Below are 16,063 nucleotides of genomic sequence, written 5' to 3' on the forward strand. Positions count from 1 at the left end.
TCCTTCACCATCTTCCAAAATTTTTCCCTCCTTGTGACACTAGGCCACGCATCAGGTTGAGGGTGCTGGCGGGGTGTCATAAAACTGTCCCAGGCTTTGGAGAGTGTTGCCCTGCCTCTGTTGGAACTGTTGTGTGTTCCCCTTCTCTCCCCTCCTAGGTTGGCCAAGGAACTACGTACTCTGCCGCCAGCGTTGTCAGCTGGAAAGTTTTGGAGCAATTTTTACACAAGGACCTTTTCGTATTGCACCATTTTGCTCGTCCTCTCCACCAAAGGAATGAGAGATGAGAAGTTCTCTTTGTAGCGGGGGTCGAGAAGGGTGAACAACCAGTAATCGGTGTTGGCCAAAATGCGTATAACGTGAAGGTCATGGGAAAGGCATCCTAACATGAGGTCAGCCATGTGTGCCAGAGTCCCAACAGACAAGACTTCGCTGTCCTCATCAGGAGGATGACTCTCAATCTCCTCATCCTTTTCCTCCTCTTCTACCCATCCACGCTGAACAGATGGAATAAAACCTCCATGGGGACTACCCTCTGTAGTGGAGGCAACCGTCTCCTTCTCCTCCTCATCATCCAATTTGCGCTGAGAAGACCAACTGAGGGTGGTCTGTATATCGCACTGTGTACTGTCTTCCCCCTTTCCACCTCTTCCACATGCAAAGCGTCATCCTTAATTGTGAGCAGCGAGCGTTTGAGTAGACACAGAAGTGGGATGGTTATGCTGATAATAGAGCTATCACCGCTCACCATCTGTGATTCCTCAAAGTTGCGTAAAACCTCACAGAGGTCAGACATCAGTGCCAACTCGTCGCTTGTGAAGAGCAGAAGCTGACTGCAAAGGCGATGACCATGTTGCAGCTGGTATTCCACTACTGCCCTCTGCTGCTCACAAAGCCTGGCCAACATGTGAAACGCGGAGTTCCAGCGCGTGCTCACGTCGCACAACAGTCGGTGAGCTGGCAATTGCAAGCGCTGCTGCAGCGTTGCCAGACCGGCAGAAGCTGTCGATGACTTGCGGAAATGGGCACACACGTGGTGCACCTTTACCAGTAGCTCAGGCAAATTGGAGTAGATTTTGAGAAACCGTTGAACCACTAGGTTGAGCACGTTGGCTAGGCGTAGTATGTGTGTGAGCTTGCCGAGCTCCAAAGCCGCCACCAAGTTACGGTCATTATCAGACACAACCATGCCTGGTTCTAGGTTGAGTGGCGAGAGCCACAGCTCAGTCTGGTCCCTTTCTCCCCTGCCACAGCTCTGCGGCAGCGTGCTGTTTGTCACCTGAGCAGATCAGTTTAAGCAGGGCCTGTTGCCGCTTCCCCACTGTAGTGGTACACTGCTTTCAGCTACTGACTGGTGCTGAAAGATGATAATTCAGGGGTGGAAGTGGAATGGAAGGGGGAGGGGGGGTTGCAGCCACTAATGTAGGTGGTGGCGGAAATCCTGATAGAAATAGGGCCCGCAATCCTTGTGCCATCTCAGGGTACGACTCGCTCCCGGCCTTCACAACATTCACCCAGTGTGCCGTCAGGGAAATGTAGCGTCCCTGGCCAAAAGCACTTGTCCATGTGTCAGTCGTTAAGTGGACCTTCCCAATAACTGCGTTGGTGAGGGCACGGGTGATGTTACGGGACACATGCTGGTGTAAGGCTGGGACGGCACACCGTGAAAAATATTGTCGGCTGGGGACAGAGAACCGCAGGACAGCTGCCGCCATCAAGCTGCATAAAGCCTCAGTGTCCACAAGCCTAAATGGCAGCATTTCCAGGGCCAGCAATTTGGAAAGGTGCGCAATTAGTGCTATAGTCTGTGGGTGGGTATTTGCACTTTTGTTCAAAGGCCTGGGGTATGGACATCTGTAGGCTGTGCTGGGACACAGAAGTGGATGTGCTAGCTGATGGTGCTTGCGAAGGTTCAGGTGCATGGCAGGAGGCATCCGGGTGTGCGTCTTGGACAGGGGATTGGCCGCACGTAAAACAGGGGAAGAGGAGGCAGTGGTGTGACCCACAGACACTGGTTGTGGACCCAGGCGTTTGGCCCACCTATTAGGGTGCTTTGATGCCATGTGGCGGATCATGCTGGTGGTGGGAGGTTGCTAGTGTTTACGCCCCTGCTCATTTTGGTATGGCACAGGTTGCAAATGAAAATTCTTTTATCGTCCGCACTTTTCTCAAAAAAGCGCTAGACTGCGGAACACCTACCCCTTGGCAAGGGAGATTGCCGCAAGGGAGTGCTCCGGGGAACAGTTGTGGGCCTGTTTGGTGTGGCCCGCCTTCTCCCTTTTGCCACCCCACTGACTTTCCAGCCTGTTGCGGTGCTGCAGATCCCTCCCCCTCTGTACTGCTGTTCTCGCTCGGCTTGCCACCTTCCCAGGTTGGGTCAGTGACTTCATCGTCTAGCACCTCCTCTTCCACTTCCTCACTCTGGTCATCCTCCTCACTTGTTAACCTAAAAACAACCTTAGTTATTGACAACCGTCTCATCCTCATCATGAAACTCTTGAGACACTAATTGTGGTTGACTTATTGGCAACTATGTCTCATCATCATCATCATCATCCAGACTTTGAAACAGTAATTGCCGTTCCCCACCATCATCTTCTTCTGACTGTAGAGGCTCCGGAGTTTGGGAATCAGGGCACAAGATCTCATGTCCCTCTTCAAGCGGGCTTGGCGAAAGGCCCAAATTAAGGAATGGTGATAAAAAACAGCTCCTAGGAATATCCGAGTGTGGGATCACTTGTTTGCCAAGACTCTCCATGGTGGGTGGAAGGAGTATCAGGGTGAGGATTCTGTTGACCAGACTTTTGTCTACTGAGACTGGACTTTGTGGAAGACAGGGTGGTGCTTAACCGACTGGAAGCATTATTTGCTGCAATCAAACTGACCACCTGGTTGCACTGGTCTGACTTCAAGAGTGAACTCCTGCACCGCCCTGCAAACTGGGACATGAAGCTAGGTATTGTGGATGAGTGTGTTTCTTGTGCTCTGGCAGCAGGCACAGTTTCACCGCGCCCAGGGCCACGGCCTCTGCGTGCACCATCAGCAGCACGGCCACTTTCCTGTCCCTTACTGCTTGCCTTGCGCATATTAAATGGTATATATGCTATATATAACGCAGGTTTTGTAAGTGTATGCGCAAATCAAGTACACAGAATGTCACAGATATTTTTAGGATATGCACACGTTAAACAGGAGGTATAGCTCAAGTAATGTCGCTGTCACCAGCGGCTAACAAAAAATTACACTGAATTAATGTCACTGGTATTTCGGGTACGCAAACGTTATACAGGAGATGTAGCACAGGTAACGTAACTGTCCGCAGTGGACACCGTCTACAGAAAAAGTACACTGGATGTCACAGATATTTTTAGGCTGCGCACACGTTAGACAGGAGATGTAGCGCAGATAATGTCGCTGTCTGCAGCGGCCAAACAATTGCAAGCTATTTAGCGCAGGTTGCGCTAAAAATATATATTGCTCCCAGATACAACTATAGTCCTTAAAAGGACTATAGTCCTACACTATCTCTCTCTTCTGCTCTCCCTGACTAATACTGAGCCAAACACGTGTCATCGGGTGCTATATAGCACCCGATGACGCGTTTCCGGCCAGCCAATCACTGTAATGCCAGCAGCCAACATTGCTACGGCATTACAGTGAATGACAGTACTTACCTGCACGTTTATTGGCTGCGTAGCAGCCAACAAACGTGCGGGGATGAGACTCGAGCATCGCGCTTGAGCACACGCGGCATTTGGCTGAACACCGCGATGCTCGCCCAACACTAGCTGGTACCCTTTTGTTCTACGTGCCGAAACGTAACATGAATATTGCCGCATGTCAAATAATAAAAATCTCTATTATCAAGAGCAAAAAGTCTAATGCTGTAGTTGTATCAATTATTATAAACGGAGTTGGAACCCTACTTACAGCAAGTTCTGTGGAGTGCGAGAAAGATTTACTGCAATCCTTCCGGTAAAGACCGAAAAACCGACAATGGTCACTGAAATAACTGACAAAATCAATAATAAACAACAATTTACTGAAAAGCAGCCAATGAAAATTAGACATTGCTTTTGAATTGTGGTTTAATCAAATTATTTTAAAAAACAAAATTAGGGAGAGTTCACGTCTCTTTTCATTTTCTGTTCTTATCCATCAGAAGAAGAGAAGAAGAAAAACATGATCCTGTAAAAAAAAAAGAAAACAGATCCCGTTTTCCATTTGGCATCACATTGAGCCATTTCCATCTGAGATCCGTATTTTATGCAGAAAAAAAAGTTCTGTGCATTCCGTTTTTTTTTTTGTTTTTTTTTATGGAAATGGCTCAAACTGATGCCAAATGGTAAACAGGATCCTGACGGATCAGAACAACAGAAAATGAAACAGAGATGTGAACTCTCCCTAGAGAAACTGGCCTGGACAAAAATGATGGTATCGCTAGAAAAGATTGAAAATAATTTGACAATAAGGACATGTTAAACTAAGGTGTGCCCTGGAATTAGCATCACAGGTGTCTTCAAACTTGTAATCAGAGAGGAGATTAGAAAGAAAATTATAGACAAACATGTTAAAGGTAAAGGCTATAAGATCATCTCCACACAGGTTGATGTTCTTTTTATTACAGTTACACATATTATTCAGAAGATTAAAGTCTATGGGACTGTAGCGAACCTTCCTAGACATGGCCGCTAGAGGAAAATTGATGAAAAATTGAAGAGATGGATTATATGAATGGTAACCATAGAGCCCAGAACAACTTTTGAGGGGGCAAAATTTTGGGGCTCATTGTCCCAAATCAACCACCAATAGTATATACCCAAGCTCTCAGTTTGGGGCTACAACTGTTAGAAGAAATAGAAACAAAACTATAATAACTCCCTGGATAAACGTAAAAGTTTTTTTTTATAGATGTGGACTATATTGTAAGCAAACAAACTTTGACAGAAAAACAAAAATAGGTACATCCACAGTCAATGGTTTGAAGTGGGAGATCAAAGAAACTCTCACTTGAAATAGTAAAGCAGTTATCTATATAATAGAGTGCCTATGTTCAAAACAATTTATAGGACGTACAAAGAGGACGCTGAAAACAAGGATTACTGAACATGTCAATAACATCAAGAAAGGTTCAGAGAAACACCCATCGTCCAATCACTTCAAAATACGTCATGCAAGTAATCCAATGGGGATGAAGTTCATGGCTATCCAGTCAGTGAAAGAGAACTGGAGAGGGGGTATTTCATTTCTAGAATGTCAGTGTAAATCAAGGAAGATATTTGAATTTGGATCCTTGATGCCCTTGGGGTTGTATTCAGCATTGGAGATATTTGGGTTCCTTTAATGGGGTAGAGGGTCAGTTCACACAGAGTCGATGCCAGGCTGTTTCAGATCCCTATAGGAAAATAGAATTTGTCAACACTGAGGAAGAAACACAATGTTCCAAAACGCGTCTTGTGGGCACGACTTGTTGAATATTGAAGGCATACAGTTACGGTTGAAGTCCATCTATACAACAACATCTACGCTGTCTCCGGCGTCTCGGGGCTCCAACGGCTAAACCATCCAAGCTGGCATTAAACGGAGCAGACGTCCGATACAAACATAGAGGGAGGACCGCATCTCAACAAGAGTTACAATCCCCAGAACTTTTGCCAGTATCTACATTTAATAAGGAGTCATTTACTGGGCATCTGATATTGAGACAATTATAGGTACCCTGTATAAAAGCGGGAGTATAGTGGCACTACAAGTTCCTTCATATGTACAGGAGCGCCAGTAAACTAAACATCATCAGGACTCTATAGAGTCAAGACAAGGGTCCCAGCATAAGCGCGGACCCAGACTTTGCAAACGATCTTTATGCCTAATTAATGAAATACAAGCACAACAAAGCCGTACCTTTTTATTATATACATGAGTTTTTATGCGTGAGTATAGTGAGAGTATACAGCGAGGAACAAAAATATTTAAACACCTTGCGATTTCTCCCACTTAGAAAATATGGAGGGGTCTGAAATTCACATTGTAGGTGCATTCCCTCTCTGAAAGAAAGTTCAGGAAACCACATTGTATAATTTTTAAAGAATTTATTTGTCTTGCACTGCTGAACATAATCATTTGAACACCTGAGAAAAAGCAAGAATTCTGGCTCTCAAAGACCTGTTACTGTGCCTTTAAAAGGTCCACCTCTACTCCACTCATTAATCTAACTTAGTAGCACCTGTCTGATCTCTTTAAAGACACCTTTCCACCCCACAGTCAGTCAGACGCCAACTACTACCATGGGCAAGACCAAAGAGCTGTCAAAAGACTCCAGAGACAAAATTGTGGCCCTCCGCAAGGCTAGAAAGGGCTACGGGGCAATTGCCAAGCAGCTTGGCGAAAATACATCAACTGTTGGAGCTCCCATGTAAGCCATCATGCCCCCATGTCAGCCATCAGCCCCCCATGTCACATTTCTCCCCCCCCCATGTCACATTTCTCCCCCCCCCCATGTCACATTTCTCCCCCTCCATGTCACATTTTTCCACCCTCCCCCAGGGTGCGCCCTAAGGCAGCCGCTTGGTCTGCCTTATGGTAGCACCGGCCCTGGTTTTAATTGAAACACTGTTTTGTAATACAGTCTAATTGATTTAGTAAAAATACCATATACAAATTAACTGTGAGCTAGCCAAATTTGTATGTATTTTTTTGCGTAATTGGTGGGCCAAGCTCCAGTATATACTGGTTGAGCTTCTCTAAGGCCTCTTTCACACGAGCGTGACAGATTAGGTCTGGATGCGTTCAGTGAAACTCACACCATTTTGCAAGCAAGTTCAGTCAGTTTTGTCTGTGATTGCGTTCTGTTTTTTTCCGCGTGAGTGTGATGCTTCTTGATGCGTTTTTTACGTGTGTGATAAAAAACTGAAGGTTTACAAGCAACATCTCTTAGCAACCATCAGTGAAAAACGCATTGCATCCGCACTTGCTTGCGGATCCAATGCGTTTTTTACTGAAGCCCCTATCACTTTTATGGGGCCAAAGCTGCTTGAAAAACGCTGAATTTAGAACAGTGTCTCAGTGTCAGGAAGCTTGGTCTCAGTCGCCGGTCAAGAGTCCTCCAACAGGATAATGGCCCAAAACACACAGCGAAAAACATCCAAGAATGGCTAAGAACAAAGCACTGGACTATTCTGGCCTTCTGTGAGCCCTGATGTAAATCCTATTGAACATCTGTGGAAGGAGCTGAAACATGCAGTCTGGAGAAGGCACCCTTCGAACCTGAGACATCTGGAGCAGTTTTTTTTTCACGAGGAGTGGGGCAAAATACCTGTGGTCAGGTGCAGAAGTCTCATTGAGCGTTACAGAAATCATTTGATTGCAGCGATCGCCTCAAAAGGTTGTGCAACAAAATATTAGACTACAGGAACCATCGTTTGTTTCCAGGCAGTTTCATTAGTTTGTTTTTGTAAATTATTTTGTTGAACCACAATTCAAAAGCAACGTCTGATCAGTAAATGTTTATTTTTTTTCCAAAGACATACTGATAGCGACCTAAGATTGTGAGCCCCATTGGGGACAGCTTGATGTTAGTGTCTGTAAAGTGCTTCAGAATATAGTAGCGCTATATACATGCATAAAATAAATACATTTTTTATTACTTTAGTCAGTTTCAGGATATTTCAGTGACCATTGTGGGTTTTTCTTTCTTTAACAGAAGGGTGCCAACAATTTTGTCCACGTGTGTATTTCCCACAGATCGCAGTTTCTGCTGTCATGCTGATGCAGCTGATATTTACCACTGCCTCTTGGACCGCCTAATTATCCAACAATTTTGGTACAGAATATAAACTTTTGCAACCACACATCTTGTCTTATATGTTCTACTGAAACCCATTTGGGCCATATTTGGTTACATAGACCAGCTTGATTTCCCATGTACGCCATGTAGTAGATGATAGGATCCATTCACATGATAGCTGTGGCTGAGGTTCAAACTGTCTTACGTACGTGAATGCATCCAGACTTGCCTTCTTTCAAACTGTTCTTAGAAAAGCTATCGTTTATCTTGACGATTGATTGGGTGGAGGCATCTTCCAGGGAGGAAAAGTACATGGAGAAATTTTTTAAAGTGTGGGAAAGCTTTATTGTAATTCTTCTTAAGCAAGTGACTTAATTAGATAAAGCAAAGACATAGGGGCACATTTATTAAGACTGGCATTTTAGACACCGGTCTTAAAAAGGTTGTCTGGGGTCAGAGCTGAACCAGGACATACCCATAATTTCACCCAGGCAGCCCCCCTGATGTTAGCATCGGAGCGGTTCATGCTCTGATGTGCTCTCTTGCCCTGCGCTGGATCGCGCAGGACAAGGGCTCTTTTATTTACAATAGCACACTGCCGGGCGGAGGCTTCCGCCCAGCAGTGTGTTCGGTGACGTCACCGGCTCTGATGGGTGGGCTTTAGCTCTGCCCTAGCCGTTTTACAGGCTAGGGCAACGCTAAAGCCCTGCCCTTCAGTGCCAGTGATGTCACCGTGCTCACTGCTGGGTGGAAGCCTCCGCCTGACAGCCCCATGGAGAGCCTGGTTCGTCACCGGAACTCCAGAAAATGCGATTCAGTGCAGGGAAAAGGAGAGCATAGGAGCGTGAACTGCTCCAATGCTCAAGTCAGGGGGGCTGCCTGGGTAAAAATGGGCATATGTCCTGGTTCATCTCTGAACTCGGACAACCCCTTTAATAAAGACCTAAGCTGGCAGTGGATCCGCCGAAGTTATGAGTAGGCACTGGCCTCTGCATAACTTCCACGGATCCTTCGTGAGTTCTAAATGTAAGACTGCTTCCTTGCTGTCTTACATTTAGACCTTTGAAACAGGCATAGAAAATGGTAAATCAGATGGGCCTGCCGGACCGTCCCCGCTGATGCCACATCCACAATTTTAGACCTGGCATGAGCGGGAAAAGTCACAGATGCACTGCCATCTGCGCCTGAAATATGCCTAATATAGGCGTATTTCAGTATATTAAATGACCCCCATAGTGGGTTTTTTTTCTCCCTTTTCCTTCTTTTCTTCTATCCCCTTTTTCTTCTCTTTACTCCCTTCCATCTTTGGTTCTTCTTGGACTTTTTCTGACTGGTCAAATTGTTTTCCCTTAACAGGGTTGTCTCCTCTCAGACAATGGGGGGATATCACTAGGATATGCCTTCATTGTCTGATAGGTGCAGGTCCTACCACCAAGCGCTCTCCCCATAGAAGTTTTTGGGAGCGCACCGTGCATGACGGGCCACCGCTCCCATTCACTTCTATGGGCCCAATGGAAGTAAATATTGCTGGGATCAGAAGATGGAGGCAGTGTGGAGGACTGGAGCAGATGGGAGCAAGTAAGTGTGAATCTTATGTTTCAGGGGCCAGGCAGCAGGCTTGTGCTAAAAAATCTGCTAAATCAAACCCCTTTAAGGCATGTTTTTAGGCAGAACATAGAACACAGCTAGAGTGGAAGACAGAATTGAGGGAGAAGGTGCAGCATTGTGGAGAGCTTTGTAGGTGAGAGTGAGAAGTTTGAATTGTATTCTGTGGTAGATGGGTAACCAGTGCAAAGACTGGCACAAGACGGAGGTGTTGGTGTAGTGGTTGGGCATAAAGACGAGCCAGGCTGCTGCAATCAGGATACAGTAAAGAGGGGAGAGTTTAGTGAGGGAATGACCGATTAGTAATGAATTGCAGTAGTCAAGAAGAGAATAAATCAGAGAAACACAGTTTCTGGCTGTTTCCACCATGAGAAAGTGGCAGATTTTTAAGGAGCAGGTGCAGGTGACATGAGTGGACAAGTGATTAAATGTAGAAATCAAAGGAAAGTCAAACATAACCCCAAGACAACAGGCTTACTGCCCAGGAGTTATGGTGGTAGCACAGACTGAAATTTAGATATCTGGTTTAGGTAAGTTAGTGGATGGGGAGAATATTGACTTTCAGATAGAGAGAGGACATGTTAGAGACTGCAGTCACTGATTGTTTGTTGTAGTGTTTGGGTGATCTCACGGAATATAGACGGTACTAAAAACCAAATCTGCTGATAGACTGTCCAACAGGGGCCGTGTAGAGAGAATAGCTGAGAGGACCTCGGACTGAACCGTGATAGCTAAAGGAAGATAAGATGAAGTAGAACCAGAGAATGATACGCTGAAAGAGGGGCCGGAGAGAGTGGGAGGAAGAAAACCAGGAGAGAACAGTGTCCTTGAGACTAATAGATTGGAGCATAATAGCTGGTGGTCTAAAGTGTCAAATGCTGTGCAGAGATCCAGGAGAATCAGTAGAGAATACTTACCATTACTTCTAGCTGTCAGGAAATCATTAGGTACTATACTGAGGGCAGTTTCAGTAGAGGGTGGAAACCAGATTGTCAGAGGTCAAGAACAGAGGTAGCAGACAGGTAGCTTATTAGGCAAAAGTAGCCCAAGCATTCCAAAAGTTTAGAAATCATAAGAAATACAAGTTTTAGGAATAATATATGCAGTATATTTTATTATATTGTGTATATATTAAAATTAATTTATTTGTGTGAATCAGAGATTGAGACACTGGTATGTGAGTGTATGTCTGAATGGCATACACTTCACTAGTATGTATCTAGCTCTTTTGTGTTAGGCCTCATGCACACGACCGTTGTTGTGTCCTGTGTCCGTTGTTCCGTTTTCCGTGATTTTCTGCGGACCGATTGACTTTCAATGGGTCCGTGGAAAACTCGGCTAATGCACCGTTTGTCATTCGCGTCCGTGATCCGTGTTTCCAGTCCTGTCCTATTTTTTCACGGACAACGGTTCGCGGACCTATTCAAGTCAATGGGTCAGTGAAAAAACACGGATGCACACAAGATTGTCATCTGCGTCCGCGTCTGTTTTTTTCCTTCATGTTTGGAGATCCTCCAAAAATAAAGGAAGACACACGGAAACAAAAACGGACACGGAACAACGGAACCCCTTTTTGCGGACCGCAAAAAAACCCTGTTGTGTGCATGAGGCCTTACTCTGAATTCTCACAGATAAAGGTCTTGGCGTATCCTGTATCTTTTATATAAGCTGGTAAATAGTGAACAAAAGGCACAAAGTATGCAAATAAGGGCAAAGTATCATAATGCTAAAATAAATGGCTGATCAAGATTTTTGATGAGGTGGGGAAACCAACAGATACTTGGATACTTTGATAATTTCTACAGCACCAAAGAGGTACATTATAGTGTGGGTTCAGCATGCATATGGAGCCTTCATCCTCTGAATTTAATGGAGGCAATTGTGGCAGCATAAGAGGTATAATATACTGTAGTGTGGATCAGCATGAATGTGGAACCTGCATTCCCTGAATTTAATGGAGGCCAGTATGGTGTAGGTTCCTGTCCTAAAGAGATCGCCTTGACGCCGGCAGATGGGCACAAATATTTTTTTACAAAATGTATTTGCCGAGAATCTCACATTTATAACGCAGCATTAACATTTTACATTTCCTGTAGTGAGCATAGCACTGTTGTATTTACCTTGTTATTTGTTTTTTGCTTTTGTGCTTTCAGCCATGGCGACGTGCACCTGCGCGCTGGGATGTGCTGACTGACTCCCAATTTTTTTTTTTAAATAAAAGACCCATGCATTGGGCATACGGTGGGGGAGCTGGAAAAAGAAGCTGTAGGGCCCAGAGGAGAGACAGGGATCGGAGGCCCATGTGTGGTAACTATGTTCTGTAATGTTTAAGGATGTTGAGTTATTGCTGTGTACAGGTATCTCTGTAATATTACTTTCTTTCTTGTCAATAATAATAGCTGTAACATCGATTTTCCACATTATACAATATACCTTTTTTATACAGTCACTCTTGTGTCTCATATATTGCACCCAAACTTCAAATCAGACCCAGTAAGATGGTTGATTATACATAGTATATATTTCATATATATATATTTATGTATAATAATTTCTTACAATATGAGGGGGAGATTAGAGACAGGTCGGGTTGGGCTCCTGGCAGAGTTATACCAACACCAGACTTTTCCTGTATACACACCCCAAACTCCTCCATCTATAGAACGCAGACCAAACCCTCCTTGTATACAGAGCCTGCTTTATATAAATCTCCTTTGTATACAGACCAGACCCCCCCTGCATACATATCCTCTTACCAGTCCCTCCCTGTATGTAGACCCAAAATTGAACCTTCAATAAGTATAGACTCCTACCAGACCCCAAACATACATATCTCATATATGCCCAAGACCCTCTCATACAGACCTTTAGACCATATTCTCCCCTTCTATAAAGACCCCAGACCAGACATCACTGTTGTAGGAAGGCGCTAGGGGCCGTCATTGATGGAAGGTACGTGTCACCCAGGTTCCTGGCCTCGGTGAGGTAAGAGCCGGTAGTTATAAGTGTTAGCGGCAGCTAGTGCTGATTGACACCGTTTGTTGTTTAGTATGGCTGTAAAGCCGATCTGGGCCTCCTCTTACTGGGAGTAGCCAAAGTGTTGGGTGGGTGGCTTCTCCCCACGCTCCAGACCGGGTCTTTATTGGGCCTATATAAAACCCAGCCAGCAGTCACAGCTGTGTGTGGGTGATTCTCCATCTGACAGGGAAGCTGTGGAGACTCTGTTTTGGGATCTGTGAATTGGTGCCGTACTAAAGGCTTGAAAGCCGCATGCTGGAAAATAAGCACCTGAAGCCTGTTGTGGACGGCTGGGGGAAAGACTGCTAACCAGGTGAAGATTTTGTTCTGTGGACATTGCATGGTGTGAACAAACACCAAGACTGTGAACGGTCATTTTGTTTTTCCTAATGTGTGAATAAACACCGAACTGTTTTAGTTAAAGACTTTGTGTTTGCCTCTATACTGCGTCCGCTGGCCTGCCTACCAGAGCAAAACCCCACAATTGGTGTCGGATGCGGGCAAATGCAGTGAGGCAGGCCTGAAGGCTGAAAAGTTTTTTTTCTTCCTGGGCACAAGTGCATGTCCTATATTAAGCCGGCAAGGTTACGACCCGTGTCCCCTGACAAAATGGAGGAGGTCGTGAAAGCCCTTGTGGAGGCTAACTTGCAGCAGCAGAAGGCTAACAAGCAGCAGCAGGAAACTAACCCGCTGTTATTACAACATGTAATGGTGTTGTAAGCGGCCTGAGCGTCCCAGAACGTCCACGATGCCCGGAAAGCTGTCCGTCTGCGGCGATCCCTAAGGGTACTTGCGGCAGTGTGATCCAGCGGGCAGTTCCGTCGTCGGAAATGCCCGCCGGATCCGCCGATCTGCCGCTGACTGAAAGCATTTGTGAGACGGATCCGGATACGGCTCCGTCTCACAAATGCATTGCAAGGACGGATCCGGAAGGACGGATCCAGCATTCCGGTATTTAATACATTCCTATGGGAAAAAATGCCGGATCCGGCATTCAGGCGTGTCTTTAGTTTTTTTCGCCGGAGATAGTATGCTATGGTTTTATCTTTTGCCTGATCAGTCAAAACGACTGAACTGAAGACATCCTGATGCATCCTGAACGTATTACTCTCCATTCAGAATGCATGGGGATATGCCTGATCAGTTATTTTCCGGTATAGAGCCCCTGTGACGGAACTCTATGCCGGAAAAGAAAAACTCAAGTGTGAAAGTACCCTTAGATGTCCCCCTCGGATAATGTCTAGACCTATCTGGAGATGTTCGAAAAGGTGGCCATGATGGAAAAATTACCCCGAGACCAGTGGGCTGAGGTCGTCACTCCGTTCCTGGCTTCTGGACCCCAGCAAGTGTTTTTTTTATCTCCCCGATGATCAAGCGGCCAACACCCGACCGTAAAAGGTAAGATCCTGGCGAGACTGGGGGTGAATTTATTCGTCCGGGCTCAGCGGGTGCACCAGTGGGAATTTAACTCTGCTGAACCCGCCAGACCAGAATATTATGACCTGCTACACCGGTTGCAGAAATGGCTGCAGCTTGACATATTGACTCCCACTGCTATGCTGGACCGACTGTTGGCGGATGTGTTTTGAAGGGCTTTGCCGTACCCTCTCCATCACTGGATCGGCCAGGTGTCTCCTGGTAATGCCTTAGAGATGGTCGACCTGGTGGAGCGCTATGAGGCTACCAGAAATCTGCACGGGGGGTTCTTTTGGGAGGGGGCCAGTCAAAACCCGGAAATCTCCACCCCAGACCTAGCCGCCGGTGCCAGCAAAACCTGCAATGTCCCCTGCAGACCCAACCCCGGTGGTTTGCTAGCGGTGTCAGGAGCCTGGACACATAAGGACCGACTGTCCCCATCGGGGTAAACCCATGGATACCATCTATGGCTACCGCCACTCCTTGTATGCCAGGAAGCTGCGTGACACAGGTACCTCTGAGACTGTAGACAATAGCCACCTGTGCCAGGTGGAAGTGGGGGACACTTTGGCGGTGTCCCTGGTAAGAGCTGCCCTGGTGTGGCCCGTCGAGTATACTGGCCGAAAGGTCGGCGTTGTGTGCATTCATGGGGACTTAAAAGACTATCCCACCGCCCTGGTCTCTCTATCAACGGTGGCCGGCAGGTGGACACATGAGGTGGCTGTCGCCACAGAATTACTGTATGAACTAATAATTGGGAGAGACTTCCTATGGCCGGATATGAAAGTTACCGAAACCCGTGACACAAATGTAACACTAGCAGAGTAGCCCGGCTCAGGGGGGAGACCAGAACCCTGGGAACCTGAGTCCGAAGGGCCAGCAGTATGGGTGACCGCCACTTCGGTGGAAGAGGGGGAGACAACCCCACTAAGTGTGATGGTGGGAGACAGGGAGGACTTGCTGCCAGGTCTGGAGCTAGCCGACCTCAATGTCTCCAGGGATAATTTTGGTACTGCACAACACCGGGACCCAACCCTATACCTAGCCTGGGAAAATGTATTAATAATAGATGGGTAAACACAACAACCGGGGGCAGAGTCGGTGTTTCCCCATTTTGTGGTTCATCAAGAGATGTTGTATCGAGTAAACCAACTGCGAGGTGAATCCATTGAACGGTTGGTAGTGCCCTAGGCTTATCGCAAACTCGTGTTAGTTAACCCACCAGCATGTTCTCTTTCAATTTTTACAGCCTTCAGGTGCATTGCTCCAATTTTTAATTATCGCGGAAAATCAGTTTAAGAGAAGCCAGTGAACCCCAAAAACGACTCATTGCTGTACGTGGAAGGGGGGGGGGGGGGGCCTTGTAAAAAAAAAGATCATAATAGGTTATCCAATATGGTGCCATTTTTTGCCACACACGACAGAAGGGCCTGGTGTTTGTTAACCCCTTTCCATGACTAGAGTTGAGTGAAGCATTTAAAGAATTTGGTTCGAAGTTTAGGAAAATGAATCCGAATTTCCTTGCGCTTCATGGTAACGAATCAGTTTTTCTTAAAATGGGTCTCCACGTGAAAGTGAAAGTAAGAAGCCTGGGAACGGAAGATCACCCATAATGCCGTGCAGGCTGCCAACCCTATATAACCCTCATCTCACACGGTCTCCACCATTGTCCTGTGAGCTTAACTTAGGGAGAGATGTGGTAAGTGCTCATGCGCTAGGGACAGTGTTGCTGCAAAGTGTTTTAAAAAAAGAATATTGGAGAGAGTGTGCAGAGAAACTGCAGGGAGAGTGTATCGCCGTGTGCATCACTTTCTAGTGCACTGACATTCAGAGTTCATCCGTTATTTTAGTGATACAGTTACTGTACACTATGGCCAACAACAGTTGTCTTAACCCATCCAAATGAACAGGCAGTGGCAAAAATGTTGCTATAGCAGCAGAAGAAGGGGGCGGTGGTAGTAGCAACAGGCCAGAGCTGCCACTGTCATCCAGCGGTCCTGTTTTCACCAACAATCAAGCTGTACTGGAATGGTTGACTCACTCTTCAACATCATCTCAAGTGACAATAGATACACAGCCAGGAATAGGTGGGTTCCTGTTACACCACAATTAGTTGGCATGGCCCAGGAACTGCCTCTGTGCCCTCACCTGTCCTGAACCTGCCTCTTTCTTTGGAAGCTCCTTCTGCTAGCCAAGTAATGATAGCCACCAGCTCTGTTCTGCTTTTCAGGGAGGATGAGT

This window comes from Bufo gargarizans, chromosome 1, assembly GCF_014858855.1.
Source record: "Bufo gargarizans isolate SCDJY-AF-19 chromosome 1, ASM1485885v1, whole genome shotgun sequence".
In the NCBI taxonomy this organism is placed as follows: Eukaryota; Metazoa; Chordata; class Amphibia; order Anura; family Bufonidae; genus Bufo; species Bufo gargarizans.